Source organism: Tasmannia lanceolata, unplaced genomic scaffold (genome assembly GCF_043159265.1).
Source record: "Tasmannia lanceolata isolate RefF3 unplaced genomic scaffold, GAP_Taslan_0.1 ptg000007l, whole genome shotgun sequence".
Lineage (NCBI taxonomy): Eukaryota > Viridiplantae > Streptophyta > Magnoliopsida > Canellales > Winteraceae > Tasmannia > Tasmannia lanceolata.
The window spans coordinates 24993241-25008309 of record NW_027518684.1 but is presented as its reverse complement, the minus strand read 5'-3'; positions in this window follow the sequence as shown (position 1 = coordinate 25008309).

The window sequence follows — 15069 nt, the reverse complement described above, 5'->3', positions numbered from 1 at the left end:
GAATCAGGACAGCTGCCAGAGCCGTGGGGTTCACGGAGAGATACAGGAGTAGCTCCTCACCTGGTTCCGGCTTTGTCAATAGTGGCGGGCAGGACAAATATTGCTTCAACTCTTTGAATGCGGTCTGGCATTCCTCTGTCCAAGGCGCTGTCTTGAGTCCTTTGACTGCATTGAAGAAGGGTAGGCACCTCTCTGCTGATTTCAAGATAAAGCGCCCCAGTGCGGCCACCATTCCTGTAAGCCGTTGTACTTCCCTGATGGTTTTCGGTGAAGTAAGCTCCACCACGGCCTTAATCTTCTCTGGATTGGCCTCTATGCCTCGTTGGCTTACCATAAACCCTAAGAACTTACCTAAGCCAACGCTGAAAGTGCATTTGGAGGGGTTTAGCCTCATGCTGTGTTTTTTCAAAACCTGAAATGTTTCTCTCAGATCTGACACGTGATCCTGTGCACTTCGGCTTTTGACCAGCATATCGTCAACATAGACTTCCATATTACGGCTGATCTGGTTCTGGAAAAGTCTGTTCACGAGCCTCTGATATGTGGCTCCGGCGTTTTTGAGGCCGAAGGGCATGACTCGGTAGCAGTAGGTCCCTTGATCTGTCACAAACGAAGTCTTTGGTATGTCTGACTCATACATCCTGATCTGGTTATACCCGGAGAAGGCATCCATGAAGCTCAGCAGCTCGTGACCTGCGGTGGCGTCAATGACCTGGTCGATTTTAAGGAGCGGATAACTGTCCTTGGGACAGGCCTTGTTCAGATCAGTGAAATTAACGCAGGTCCTCCATTTCCCATTTGTTTTCTTTACCAAGACTACGTTCGCCAACCAGTCCGGGTACTGGATTTCTCGGATGAAGTCGGCCTTTAGAAGCCTCTCCATTTCTTCTTTTATCGCCTGCCGTCTTTCGAAAGCGAAATGCCTTCTCTTTTGTTTCACCGGCCTACATGTTGAGTCAACACCGAGTCTGTGCGTGCTGATCTCCGGGTCAATGCCGGGCATGTCAACGGGAGCCCATGCGAAAACATCCGCATTATCCTAAAGAAACTCGGTTAGATGGTGCTGGATACTGCTGCTTAAAGAGGAGCCGATCTGAACGACTTTCCCATTATCGTCCGGGCTCAGCAAAACGGGAATGAGGTCTTCGGCGGATTGAGTTCCTCAGAATTCGTCCCTTAGGTCAAGTAGCTCAATTGGCAGCGACTCTACTGCATTTTTGCCTTTTAGTGCCATTGCATAGCAATCCCTGGACTGGGGTTGGTCTCCCCGAACTTCACCCACACCATTTGGCGTTATGAATTTCATCTTCTGGTGATAAGCTGAAGCCACCGCATGAATCAGGTTCTGGCCAGGCCGCCCTAAGATAGCGTTATAGACTGAAGTGGCCCTTACTACAAGGAAATTGACCATGGTGAATGCTTGACAGGGCGGTTCTCCGACAAGGACTGGGAGTTCAATCTGCCCCTCCACTTTCACAACCTCTCCTGAGAAACCAAATAGGTCTAAGTTCGCCGGCTTCAAGCGGTCGTCGCCTATCATCATTTTCTGGAAAGCGTGATAGTACAAGATGTCCGTCGAACTCCCGTTGTCTACAAGAATTTTCTTCACTTCCCAGTTGGCAACGAGCATGGTTAAGACCAATGCGTCGTCGTGAGGCAGTATCAGGTTGTCCAGGTCTGCGTCTGAAAAGGAGATTTCATTCTCCGTCTTTGTCTTCTTGCTGTGTGTGTGCACGACGTTAACTCGTCGTGCATAAGCTTTGCGAGCAGCGGAGGATGTGCCCCCAGCGGCAGGTCCACCCATGATCGTACCGATGACCCCCCTTGGCTGGGATTGCGGTGCCTCTTGTTGCGAACTGGATGGCTACGGGGACTTGTTCCGGGTAGGCGGCGGCTGTGATCATCAAGGGCTGCGGCCCTGAGGACTCTTTTCTCTGCGCTCCGTTTTGCGGCCGTCACTTCGGACATATTTTTTCAAATAGCCCCGGCCAATCAACTGCTCGATTTCCTCCTTGAGCTGCCAGCATTCGTCCGTGTCGTGGCCGTGGTCCCTGTGGAACCGACAATACTTTGATGGGTCCCTCCTATTTCCTTTGGAGATCATTCTAGCTGGCCACCTCACGAATTCTTTTCCGCTGATGGCGGCCAGTATGTGTTTCTGGGAGGTGTTGAGAGGCGTGAAGTTCTCTTCTCTTCTCTGTGGAGACTTCTCTCTTCTGGGGGCTTTATCCTCCCTACGCTGCTTGGTAGGATTTTTGTCTTCAGAGGTTCTCCTTCGATTTGAGTTGAGGGCTGCCAATGTCTCTTCCACCGTTATGTACTCCTCAGCTCCGGCCATTAGGTCCACCAGTGAGTGCGAGTTTTGGCGAGCTACTGATCGGCGAAAGTCATTGGATCTAGCACCCGCGAGGAGCGCATTCATAGTGGCTGAGGGATCTAGATTTGGCACTCGAAGTGCCTCTCTGTTGAAGCGGCGGACGAGCATCTTCAAAGGCTCACTTTCCTCCTGGCGCAAGGCCATCAAGGACGCTGTTGTTTTCCTTGGCCTGCGGCTGCTCATGAAGTGGCGGACCAGATCATCCCCAAAGTCATCAAAGTTGCTGATGGAGTTTGGTTTGATCCTTGAGTACCAGTCCCTTGCGGCACCAGTCAGTGTCGTTGGGAATGCTCTACAAAGGAAGCCGTCTGACGCGCCGTGGAGAAGCATCATTGTTCTGAACGTCTCCAAGTGGTCCACTGGGTCAGTGGTCCCGTCGTACTGCGGGACAGTTGGCATTTTGAATCCTCTGGGTGCTGGGGCACCCATGACGTCGTCGGTGAACGGCGTTCTGCTTGAGAACGCTCGCACAGTAGGCCAGCTCTGGTCCTTTGCCAGCTCTTCTATGCGGTGATCCATTTCTTCCATCCTTTGAAGCATTGGATCACCTCTGCGGTCGGGTTGGTCCAGCGGCCTGTTTCTCTCCACTAACGGGCTCGCCACAGAGCCGGACTGACTGTCCGGACTCCTTCGACAAGGCCGGGACTTCTCTTGTGGTGCGCGCCCTTCATGAGTTCGGTGGCTTTGTGCAAAGCGGGACCGCAGCCTCTGGTGACGGTGTGGCTCTGTATGAGCATGCCTGGCCCTGCGGGGATGGACTTGCCTTGAGTGGTGAGTCCGGTCTTCTCCTTGGCGAGCTGACTCTCCCCCGTGAATATTCGACCTTTCCTATATGGGTCGAGAAGCTTCAGGAGGAGGTTGGGGAGGCGCTTGGAGTAGCTGCTGATATTGACCGACCAGAGCCGTCATCTGCTGGAAAAGAGCTTGAACTTGATCCGGAGTGGGCATAGGGTCGAGGTATTCCGAACGAGCCGGGCCCTGTTCAGCTGTAGCAGAGGCTGCCACCATCAGCGAGGCGATTCGCTCACTCCGGGTTCTGCGAGGTAGTGCACCTTGAGTCGTCCGCGCGGTTGGTATTCGCGCATTCTTGCGCCCTGCCATTTTTGTAAGAGATCTGAACAACTTTTAGTTCTAAGGTCCCACGGATGGCGCCAATCTGTTAGACCGAAAATAGGTAACAGGTACAGCAGTGACGTAAGAGCTGAGCTGGATGACCCGAGGAGGTGAGTCCTGCTAGAGTGAAGTGAGGGAGCTGTGTTCTGCACAGAAGCAAACGAGGTCAGAAGACCAACCAGGGTGTTACTCCAGACAGGCCCTTCGACACTCAAGTCAGTATATGAGCAGGAGTGCAGAGCTAGTTTAAGAGTTTTGAGGGGAGGAGGTTTCTCATTACCATTGGTTTGAGCTTTGAGCCTCCTTTTATAGAGGGAAACTCGGTGACGTGTCCAGGACAGGTGGCGGCCTGTGAGAGGCTAGAGTTCACCTACTCCGGGACAGGTGTCCAGGACAGGTGGCAGCCTGTGAGAGGCTAGAGTTCACCTACTCCGGGACAGGTGGCAGCCTGTGATAGGCTGGAGTTCACCTACTCCACGACAGGTGGCGGCATTTGATAGGCTGGAGTTCACCTACTCCAAGACAGGTGTCCAGGACAGGTGGCGGCCTGTGAGAGGCTGGAGTTTACCTACTCCAAGACATGTGAAGGCATGCTATAGGCTGGTGTTTTTACACCCCCATCAGGGATCATGGTACGAGTGTTGTTTAGATGTGGGTATTGGGTATGGCTATTAACTATTGTAGATGGGATGGTACACGGATATGGGAATACGATTATTATGGGTATGTTGGTAGCTAGGGATGTATGGTTATGGGATGTGGTGCATGTAGGTGTTAGCTGACAAAATTAAATTGGGCTATGGGTATATGTGATGGCTACATCGGATATGGGGTTCGGCCATGTAGGGTGTGGCCTCATAGGGTTGGGCCACACCCTACATGGGTGTGGCCCATAGGGTTGGGCTTGAGTTTTGGGCGTCGGCCACGTAGGGTGTGGCCTCATAGGGTTGGGCTTGAGTTTGCTAGGTGAGCCGAATGGGTTGGGTTGCGTTAGCTAATTAGGCCGGGTGGGTCCTCGGGTTGGGGACTGAGCTTTGGTTGCTGGTTGGGGTTGGGATTCTAGGCCGAGTGGGCCCTAGGGTGTTTGAGGATGGGTTTGCCGAGTGGGCCCCTTTCAAGACTTACAAACTTCATTTATTTTATTTATTTTATTTGATTTTCATTATCCCAGTAACTTCTAACCTATTGACTTTATTTATTTTTTTGATTGATTATTCCTCTAACCCTATTGATTTCATTTGTCATTTTGATTTTCAATTTCCTATTATTTTTCCAAAAAGAACAAAGCTACTCTTATCCAAGCTTTTCTTTAATTTTTTTATTTTCATCGTCATTTTTTCATATAAGGAACAAAGCTAGAGATTTTATTTGATTTCTGTTTTCAATTTCTTATTATTTTTCCGAAAAGAACAAAGCTACTGTTATCCTGGCTTTTCTTTGATATTTTGATTTTTATCATCATTTTTTCTTATAAAGAACAAAGTTAGAGATTTCATAGCTTTTATTTGATGCAACCATATAATTTTTTAAACAAAGCTACTGACTTGATTTGAATCCTTTTATTCTAAGAGACTTGCATTATTTTATTCTAAGAGACTTTGCATCATTTTTTTAATTTTCAGCTGCTTTTCACCCTCATCTCAGTTGTGTCCTCTCAAATCTCTCTCCTTCTCCCACCTGTCTGGCCTAAATAGAAGAGTGTCTATGTTGGGAAATACCCTGTTTGGACTGCCGGCTTAGGGTGTGTTTGGCAACTATTCTTTTACGGGATTTTCTCCTTTTTTTCCGGGTGGAGAATGATGGAAGCCAAAAAAATCTCAAAAATCTTGTTCGGCTGCGTAATCCGCTAAGGTCGGTTTCTAAAATTTCTGGTACTTTTTCGACTAATAAATAGGATTCCTTGAAGGAATAAATAACCATTCCTAAAGTTTCTCATCACTCCGTTTCCGCCCGATTCTTAAGGCGAAGTGTTGCCGAACATGCCCTTAGTTTCTATAGAACAAATGTTACTCTCATTTTAAATTGAAAATGGGAGTAAATTTGGTTTTAAGCCCTATTTATGTTGGGAAAAATAGTGTCTGGAAAACCTTTTCCCTATTTTACTTCAAAATATTTATGCACAATTTATATGAAAATGATTAACTTTTGGGATATCATTATATAGTAAATACACCTGTAAATAAAAATTGAACAGTCGGTGGTTCAGCTTATTTCTTTCTTCAAATGTAATCACACACTGGGAAATCATGAAATTTTTGAAAAATATATCTTTTACAAACTTTCGAGAACATTTCTGCAATCCAATTCCTGAATCCAAAGAGCATTAACAAATTTATTTAGGAACATTTCTGCAATCCATTTCTCCCAATGAAAGAGGCTCATCCTTCAGGCTTCCACCTAACCATTTCAGAAAATAAATTAAAAAAAAAAACATTCATTAGTCATCCATGAGAAAACATTTTTCTTATACGCGTGATATTGGCACTACCATGTTTTAATAATTGCACAAACTCTTCTTAAATGCTCTTTGGCAACTTTCAAGCAATGGGGGCGCCCTTGTAAATGAAAGGGCCCCCTTCGGTTTAGACTTCCTCTTCATCATCTCAGGATCCTTTGAATCCATCGGGCCATCTGGGTTTTATTAATTGAAACTCCTATGTTCATCGCTTGAGATGTGTACTCAGCACATACAGAAGAGATGAAAGTGGGCCCATTTAAGGAAAAGCAAAAATGAAGAGAGACATCCAAACCAAAGATAAGATTTAGAAAAATGCATGATACCTACACTCCCTTGTTTTGATAACAAAATTGTCCCTATCAAGTCACGATCACAAAAGAGATGATACAGTAAGAACCAGCACTATCAAAGAAGGGTGTGTGGGTATCATTTCCAATCTGTTAAAAGGATAAAAAAATTTAAAAATTAGATTTTCCTACGAAAGTAATTAAGAGAATAAAGATATATTTTACCGAAGGAAAAGGTGACCAAAAGACACAACAGCAAGGAGTAATGGACTTCTTCATCTTGAGTTGAGAAGCACTGAGAACAAATGCAATGATTTTTATAGCGGTGCAGAGAGCTATCTTTGGCAAAGGAATTAGATTTTATCGAAATCTTTTGAGTTATGACATTTAATGCAAATAGCGATTCATGTCACTAGAAATAGAAGACTTGGCCGTATACTAAACTATCAAATCTCTTATTCCATTGGAATTCAATGCACAAAATCCCAAATTTTAAGAAGATTTTGGTAAAGATGTGCTTTTTTTAGAAAAAAAAAAACAAACCAAACAAAAGAGCTTTAGAAAACCCACGCTTTTATAACTATTTACTAATCCATACCTTTCACTTTTTAAGCATAAAACAAACCAAAGAAGCACTCGAATTTAGAATTGAGTGCCACTCAACCCTAAATATGAAAATTAGCCATTCCTTGCCATCTTTTCCAAGGGATTTGCTAGGGTCCATCGCAAAAGGCATTTCGCTGCTGGTCTGTCGCATGACAGACCAGCCACCTCTTCAATGAGGACAACAGCTTGTGTCTCCATTCATGTGGTGGCTAGTCTGGGATGCGACAAAGCAGCCGCAAAATGCCTTTTGCGATGGACGCTAGCAATTCCCTTTTTCCAAAGAGTTGTTGCGTTCCCGATTTTCCTAGAAGAGAGAGTAGAGAATTAGAAGAGATTGTTAACAATCTGAAAGAGTTGTTTTCCAAGTTTATGGAAAGTTAAAATAGAAATCCGTTGAGGATAAGGCTTCCCATGGTAAGGATACCACTTCTAACACCGAACTAGGAGGAAACGATGCATCAAACTCTGGAACAGTGGGAGGATCTGTCGAAACGAAGTTCAGCAGACTTGAGTTTCCTCACTTTGATGGCTTAGAAGATCAGACAGGATGAGTGTATCACACAGAACAATTCTTTTGCTTCCATCAAACTGCAGAAGATATGAAGATACCTCTTTCGTCATTCCATCTGGAGAGTGAAGCACAACAATAGTTCAAATGGTATGAGAAGTACACAAAAATATGCAGTGGAAGGACTTGAAGTTAGCCTTCTGTGTTCGATTTGGGCCCAGTGAGTTTGAGGATTTTGACTCGGCCCTTAGTAAGCGCTTATGCCCAAAGACATTAAGTGAGGCTATTGGGCTAGAACGTATGATGGAAGAGAAAATCATGGCAATATACTTTAGAACGACAAAAAGATTATGCTCAATATGAGTACCTCAACATCAGATTTGAAGGTTCCTCGAAAGCTTACAATAGGTGAGATGAATGATAGACGTTATAATGGGATTGTGCTATAATTGTGACGAACGTTTGTTCCTGGCCCCAAGTTCAAGCTTCCCCAATTTCAATTGATTAAAGTTTATGATAAAAAGAAGGAAGATGAAGAAGAAACTCATGAAGAAAAGTGCCATGGAACCTCAAGCAATCGTTGAATAGTTTCAGCCTTGAGGACAAGGCTGTTTTCAAGGGGGAAGGAGTGTTGCGTTCCCGATTTTTCTAAAAAATCTCGAATAAGCAGCTTGTGTTGGAAGTTATCTATTATATTTATCTTTTGTTTATCTTTTAGTTATCCTTTATTCCGATTGCTTGTAGAGTTCTAGTTGTGCTGAAACTTGAGAATATTGTAGATCTTTATATATATTCTTATCTCTTAATGAAAAAGGTAAAGAAAATTTCAGCCAAATTCGTCCTTCTATAAGGGACAAGTTCTCCCACACGAACCACTATTTCTTTTCCCATTTTATATTTCTAGGTACCTATCACCGCTAGCAAAATGGGAATTGGTTTTGTTAAAAAAAAGGGGATCGATTATTGGGGCCACGTTAGCAAAAAAGGCATTGAAGAGAGCTCAAATCTCCATGAAAGACAATCAATACATTGAAAATGACCAAATCAACGGCCATCTCCACTGTTGTCTTTATTTTCTAGATGGGATTCCAATTTCAAAGTGTTTTCCTTTTCCAAAATCAAGCCCCAAATCCTCTCAAATCACGTTTGAATCCCAAATCACGTCCAAAAATCATCTAACTGACCCAAATCTCCCAAATCATACAAATTTTGCAAAGCTTCTCTTTCTTTTTTCTTTCTTTTTAACATAAAATCCATTTTGAAAATAAAAAATCCATCATTGTTTTCTCTAAAATGGCCAAATCCTCAATCCCAATAAAAAACCAAACATCACCTTGCGTTACACCTTTTTTTGCACCCAAAAACCAATCAAATCAAATCTAAAAAAGACCCTAATTGGATCCCCAAAATTGTATTTTCCCTATCTTTTACCTATAAATACCCACCTTTGCTACACCACAAAGCACGAAAACTCGAGCAAAAGCTCCACACAAATTTTCAAGCCTTCATTCTCTCCCTTTTATATTTACTGCAATTTCCTTTTTATTTTTCTGTTTTTAACCATTTTACCAGCGGCTTGGATGCCGTCTCAACAGTCTTTGACATCCTAGCACAGCCCTCTCATCTCTCGTCATCACAGAAACGCCATCAAGGCTCCTTCTCGCCTCTTGCCGCTTTGTCGGCCCGTCTGCTACTCGGAATTCTCCGAAACGGGGAAGGCCTAAACTTATTTTGTTAGAAGATGTTGTTCATCATATTTGTTCTCATCTGTCTGATTTCTGCTCTTCATTTATTCAATTTACATTTGGGTCTTCTGTTCGGAAATTTCCATTAACCTTATAAGAAGACACAAGGTTCTCATAAAAAATACTCCCTCCTAAATTAATTTCTCCACTCTTGATTATCTGATTTTGGTAAGAGTGACACACACTTTTACGAAGTTGAAATTTTGCTTCTCTGTGGCTGCTTTGTAGACTTTTTCATAGTTTTTTAATCATTTCGCCTTCCTTGCAAATTGTGTTACAGTGACTTGATGCTTTTCCAGATCATTTATTTGCTTTACAAATCTTCTTACATCAATCTCAAAAGCCATTATATTTTCACTATTGACAAGCATCCCCTGTTTTTTTTTGGCTTATTTTTTAGCCCTTCTTTTGAGACCTGTCACTTTGAACATGTTAGAGAAATAATTCTGTATCTGTTGGAAAGAAAAAGCAGTAACCAGTTTGCTTCAAGGCGTGAAATCGCTTTCCTTAAGACAGATTTCGCCCCCACTAGAAGTGTGCAAAGGGGATCCGCGAACTGCCTCCAAGATACAATGAAGCCAGTAGGAATGTCCTACTAATTTGACGACGCTATGCACAAGCGGAGTCAAATCCGAAATGCCCTTAGAAGCTTACAAGCCTGAGAGAATCAGTCTAATTTCTGTTACTGCAATATAACAGTAATTAGATAAACAATAAGAAAATAGTTTAGTAAAACTAATTTTGGTGGGAGCAAGAAAGAGAGTATAATGTACTAGAAGTCTTAAGAATTTATCCAGAAATGGGTAAATTCGATTGTACTTTGAAATGGTTGGGTTCTGCAACTTTTATAGAGCCTCTGGTGTCTTTTCAGTGTGAAAAGCACCCCTGTATAGAGTCTTTCCAGATCGGTTTGAATTCTGGCCGTTAGATCGCGCCCATACGCGATTCAACGAACCAGATCAATCCTAGAGAGTCTGTTGGGATATTTAAATTCCCGTCCTCCCATCTAACCGTTAGATGATCCATCTATGGGACAGATCGCACCCCTTAGATCCTTGACCGTTGGGAAGGGACACAACCCAATGGATCGCACCCACTGACCGTTGGAGCACTGGGCCCGCTGGGCCGACCGTTGTGCTCGAATCAAAGCCCAACCCAATCGAACTATTCGACACTGGGCTTGGGCTTGATGGGCCTTTGAACTATTCGGCCCACCCACTAGACCGATCCACAATCGTCTAGATCCAACGGTCCAGATCAGATCTGAAAAAATTAAAGGCTACAATCGCTCCTCGCTACGATGCGGCGTGCAAAGTGCGCCTAAAAAAGCGCCAATAAAGCGCCACTATGCGCCCTATAGCCCATTGCCCACGCCGCGCGTGCGCGAACGGTGCGTTGGACCGTCCCGCGGGTCCAACCATGGGTTCAACCCAATGTGCAATCAAACAAGTAATAGAAAAGTGTAGTGCTTTATAAGCCCTTCTCTTTCTTTTCTCTCATCCGATTTGGGACTATCTTTTCAACTACATTACACTATTCTCTTTCTCTTGCAAAAAGCAACTATTTCCAAAGAAAAGTTTTTCTTTTTCCAAAACACACTTAAAGAAAATATTTTCCAAAAATTGTTTTGACCAAAAACACTTGATTTTGAAAAATCTTTAACAGAACATAGCTCTTTAATACATTCCATAATTTAGTTTAGGCCATTTCTTTATGCTACACCCCTAGGTTTCATCTTGTCTTGCTTGGAGTAATCAAGTGGCAACTCTCTTTTACTACTTGCGCTTTTCTTATTACTATTCCTTCCTATCGCTTAGATTCTTTATTGCTACACACTTTTACTACTTGCACTCTTTAAATCTTATACTGCGCATAGAAATTTGCTGAGTTTAATACCGAACATCTCCATTTGTTTACTTTGACCTACAACTGCTAGATTGAAATTGTTACTTGATCATTTAGTCAATATCGAACAGTTTGGATTCTCAAATCTCATGAGTCCCATCTGAAATTTTAGGGGCTGATAAGGTCCGCAAGACAAACTGTTTTGTGCTAATTCCACCTTATATTAATATTGTTGTCAAATTTTGAACTAGTGTCATTGTTTACTAAACTTAAGACTACCTTGCCTAAATTTGTCAGAACTTAAGTTGTCATTACCTACTAAATTGGTCACGTTACTTTAAACAAAACTCCTTTGAATATATTATAGCCTTCACTGTCTTCCTTTATTTATTCAAGCCTTAAGCTCTAAATTTCAGTTTGTTTTTACAGCCTTAGGTGCCCTTTATTGCATGGCCATTTATTACCAGAGTTTGATCGTAACTGGTGCTATAGAAGCGGGCTATGTGCGACTTAACATTTGCATTGAGGATAGCGCATACATTCCAGACCATCTCACCAATCAGCAGTCAAGCGAAACTCGCCATAACAGGTTAGTAACTTGATCTTTCAACTTGCTTACAATAAACCCAAAATCCAAGCCCTAAACATAAGCCACCCAATTTAAATACTACATTGTTACGTGCCTAGATGGGACCCACTTGTGGAATAAATTAGTTTAGATTTTATTAACCGTAGGATTTGCTTTGTAGTTTCTTTGGATGTGTAGGAGTCTTAGAGATAACAATTATCTAGATTAGGGATTTTTTATAAATAACTTGTATGCAACTTTTTTTAGAGGAATGAAGAAAATTGTTATAGAAATTGTGTCTTGTGCACAAAGGAGGATTGATCCTTCCCTCGAAGTGGATCAACAGGCTAATCTTCCCTCTAAGGAGATCAAATCCGTTGGGAACCGATTTGGGTTCGTAACAAGTGGTATCAAAGCCGGCGATCTTACACTATGGCTGCGTCTTCTGAGTTTTGAGAATCCATACGTGAAGATCTACAGGAGATTAACGTGCTGGTTTTGGAAATGATAGAGGGACAACAACGATTCGAAGAAGGCTTGAAAAAAATCAGCGAGATGGTCCAGAAGCCCTGCACGATGAAAAAGAGGCGACGAAATAGAAAATGAGAGGAGAGAAGAATAGAGAAAAATATCATTATATCAGCAGGAAGAAAAGGTGAAAAAGACGCAAAAGAAAGTTTATCGTCGAAGAGTCTACCGCCATCGAAAAAATTCCCGCCCACGGCCATTCGTTCGTCAACATCTAAATCATGCCAGAAAGACACGAAGAAGTAGCTCTGATGAATGCCATGATGAGATCGTTTTAAAAATGGGGTGGTCTCAACCATTGATGGCGACATACCGCAAGACAAAGAGAAGAAAAAAGGAGGGAGACGGAAAAAGAATTTTGAAAAATACGCAAGATCTAATTTTTTGCCAATCGGTCCCCAATCTCCAACCTTGAGGACAAGGTTTATTTTGAGCCGGTGGAATGTTATGTGCCTAGATAGGACCCACTTGTGCTAGAATAAATTAGTTTAGATTTTATTAACCGTAGGATTTGCTTTTGTAGTTGCTTTGGATGTGTAGGACTCTTAGAGATAAGGGTTATCTAGTTAGGGCTTTTTTTATAAATAACTTCTACACAGCCTTTTTTAGAGGAATGAAGAAAATTGTTACAGAAATTGTGTCTTGTGCACAAATGAGGATTGATCCTTCCCTCGAAGTGGATCAAGAGGCTGATGTTTCCTCTAAGGAGATCAAATCCGTTGCAAACCGATTTAGGTTCGTAACATAAACCTTGGTTAATACCTCAATGTATAAATTATGATTACTCAAGTCAAATCCTAATTCAAACTCAACGATTAGACTTGAATTCAAACCTTCAAATCCTCTCTTCAACTAGATTTCAATTCAAATTTTAAACTCACCTCCTGTTACTAAATTTCAAATTCAAGCATTCAAAATTCAAAACTTTAGTAGTTTTCAATTATTGTACCAAATTGAAATATAGGTGTGACAACCCAAGAGGGGATGAATTGGTCAATTAAAAATTCTTGGCTTAATTAAATGGATTATTAAAGCAAGTTATTAATTAAGCAAATATGATCACACCCTTGTTCAAATATTCAATATGATGGAAGCTAGGGTTTAGATCTTACTTTAGAATATATTCACTAACCCTTCTTAAGTTAAAGTATAAACACAAATAGGGTTAGAGATTATCAATCACCAATGTGCAAGAGAAGAAGGAGAAGAGAAGCAACTACAAGGAATACACGATTTATAGTGGTTCGGTCTATCACAAGACCTACTCCACTCTTCCAAGTTTACCTCCTTAGGATCTCCACTAAAATATGAGATTCTTCAACGGGCGAATCTCCAAGCCGTACACCAACTTCTCCAACTCCAAAGGGGACATACCATTTTTCACACGAAGCCTTGATGAGGGATCACACCCTCTTACAATGTCTTCTCCTTTATTAACGAGCCGAAGAGTAGACCCTCACAACGTCTTCACCTTTCTTACCGGGCCGAAGAGAAGACTCTCAAATACAATGAAGAATAATAAAAGATAAGAACTCTCAATGCCTCTAGATTAGGCGGATTACAAATTTGATGGTTCACAAACACTCCAAGGAAGATAAAATGTAAAGCCTATGGAGTTCCTCTTGAAAGAATGTAAAAATTCAAGTTCAAAGAGGTTTAACCTTTCATGTAAAAGTTTAAGTTCAAGAAGATAGGATTTGATCTTGCAAAAGGTTGTTTAGAAATATTTAGATAGTGTATATATAGTCCACAAGGAAATATGACCGTTTGGGGGTAAAACTGTAGAATATAGGGTTAAAAAGTCAACCTGCGCAAGCCTTAACGGCTCTATTTCCATGTCGCAGCAGTCGACCGAGGCACGGCGGTCGCCCACCCTTATCGCGATCTCTACTTGAATTTCAAATTTCATACCGGCGCGGTCGACCGGGCCTTTGGCGGTCTGAAATTCCAATAGGCAATCCAAGAGGGGGGTGAATTGGCCTAATTAAAAATTTAGGAAATTAATCCCAATTTAAAAACTAATTAATTAATTAATCCAATTAATAAGTTAAATCAAACAAATCACCCACACTTGTTACTTTGCAAATAGATGTGGAATTAAAATAAAATGCAAAGTAAAAATCTTACCAACTAAGAGAAGGAGAGAGAAGATGGGAGTGCACAAGATGTAAAGTGGTTTTAAAGATCTCCTTCTCCACTCTTCCCAAGTTTGGTCTCCTTGGGGAAATCCACTAAGGATGATCCTCCACTCTTAACGGGCCGGATCGTGAGCCCTCTTACAATGGCTTCTCCTTTCTTAACAGGCCGAAGTGTAGACTCTCAATGCTTTACCTTCCTTGGATGGGCCGAAGCGTAGACCCACGTACAATTGATTCTTCTTCTTTAGACGCGCCGAATCGAAAGCACATGATCGTTGCAGAAGCTTTGAAGCGCACAATGAATACCATCTTGTAGGCTTGATTACAACAATGATAAGCTCTCAAATGATCTCTCAAAAGATGTACAAAGATAAGCCTAGGTCTAATCCCTGTAGATATTCCCAAATTGAGGCACAAGGGTGTTTTCCACTCTCTAATATGTTTACAACAAGTTTATGAATGAGAGAGATGAGTTCACATGCTTAGTGAACCCATATATATAGAGAAAACCCAAAATTAGCCGTTACAAGGGTATTTCTGTAATTTTGGGCAACTTCCCAACGGATCTATTTCAGGGCATTTTTGGCATTTTTCAGATTTCAGACCCGATTTTGTAAAATTCATATCTCACTCGTTTCTTGTCGGATTTCGACGTTCTTATACTCAATTTGAACGGAAACGATGAGATCTTAAAGTAACAAATATTTTCAAAAATATTTAAAAATATTTAGGATCAGTTATGATGGGATTTATGCTCTGATCTCAAAATTCAAGTGCTAAGTATGCCAATTTGAATCTTTTGCAATTCTAATCTATCTATGGCACTAGGACTTCGGTCCACTGATCTTTTCCATATATTCTAATATTGTTTGGGACCTTATTAGTGACCAAATGAG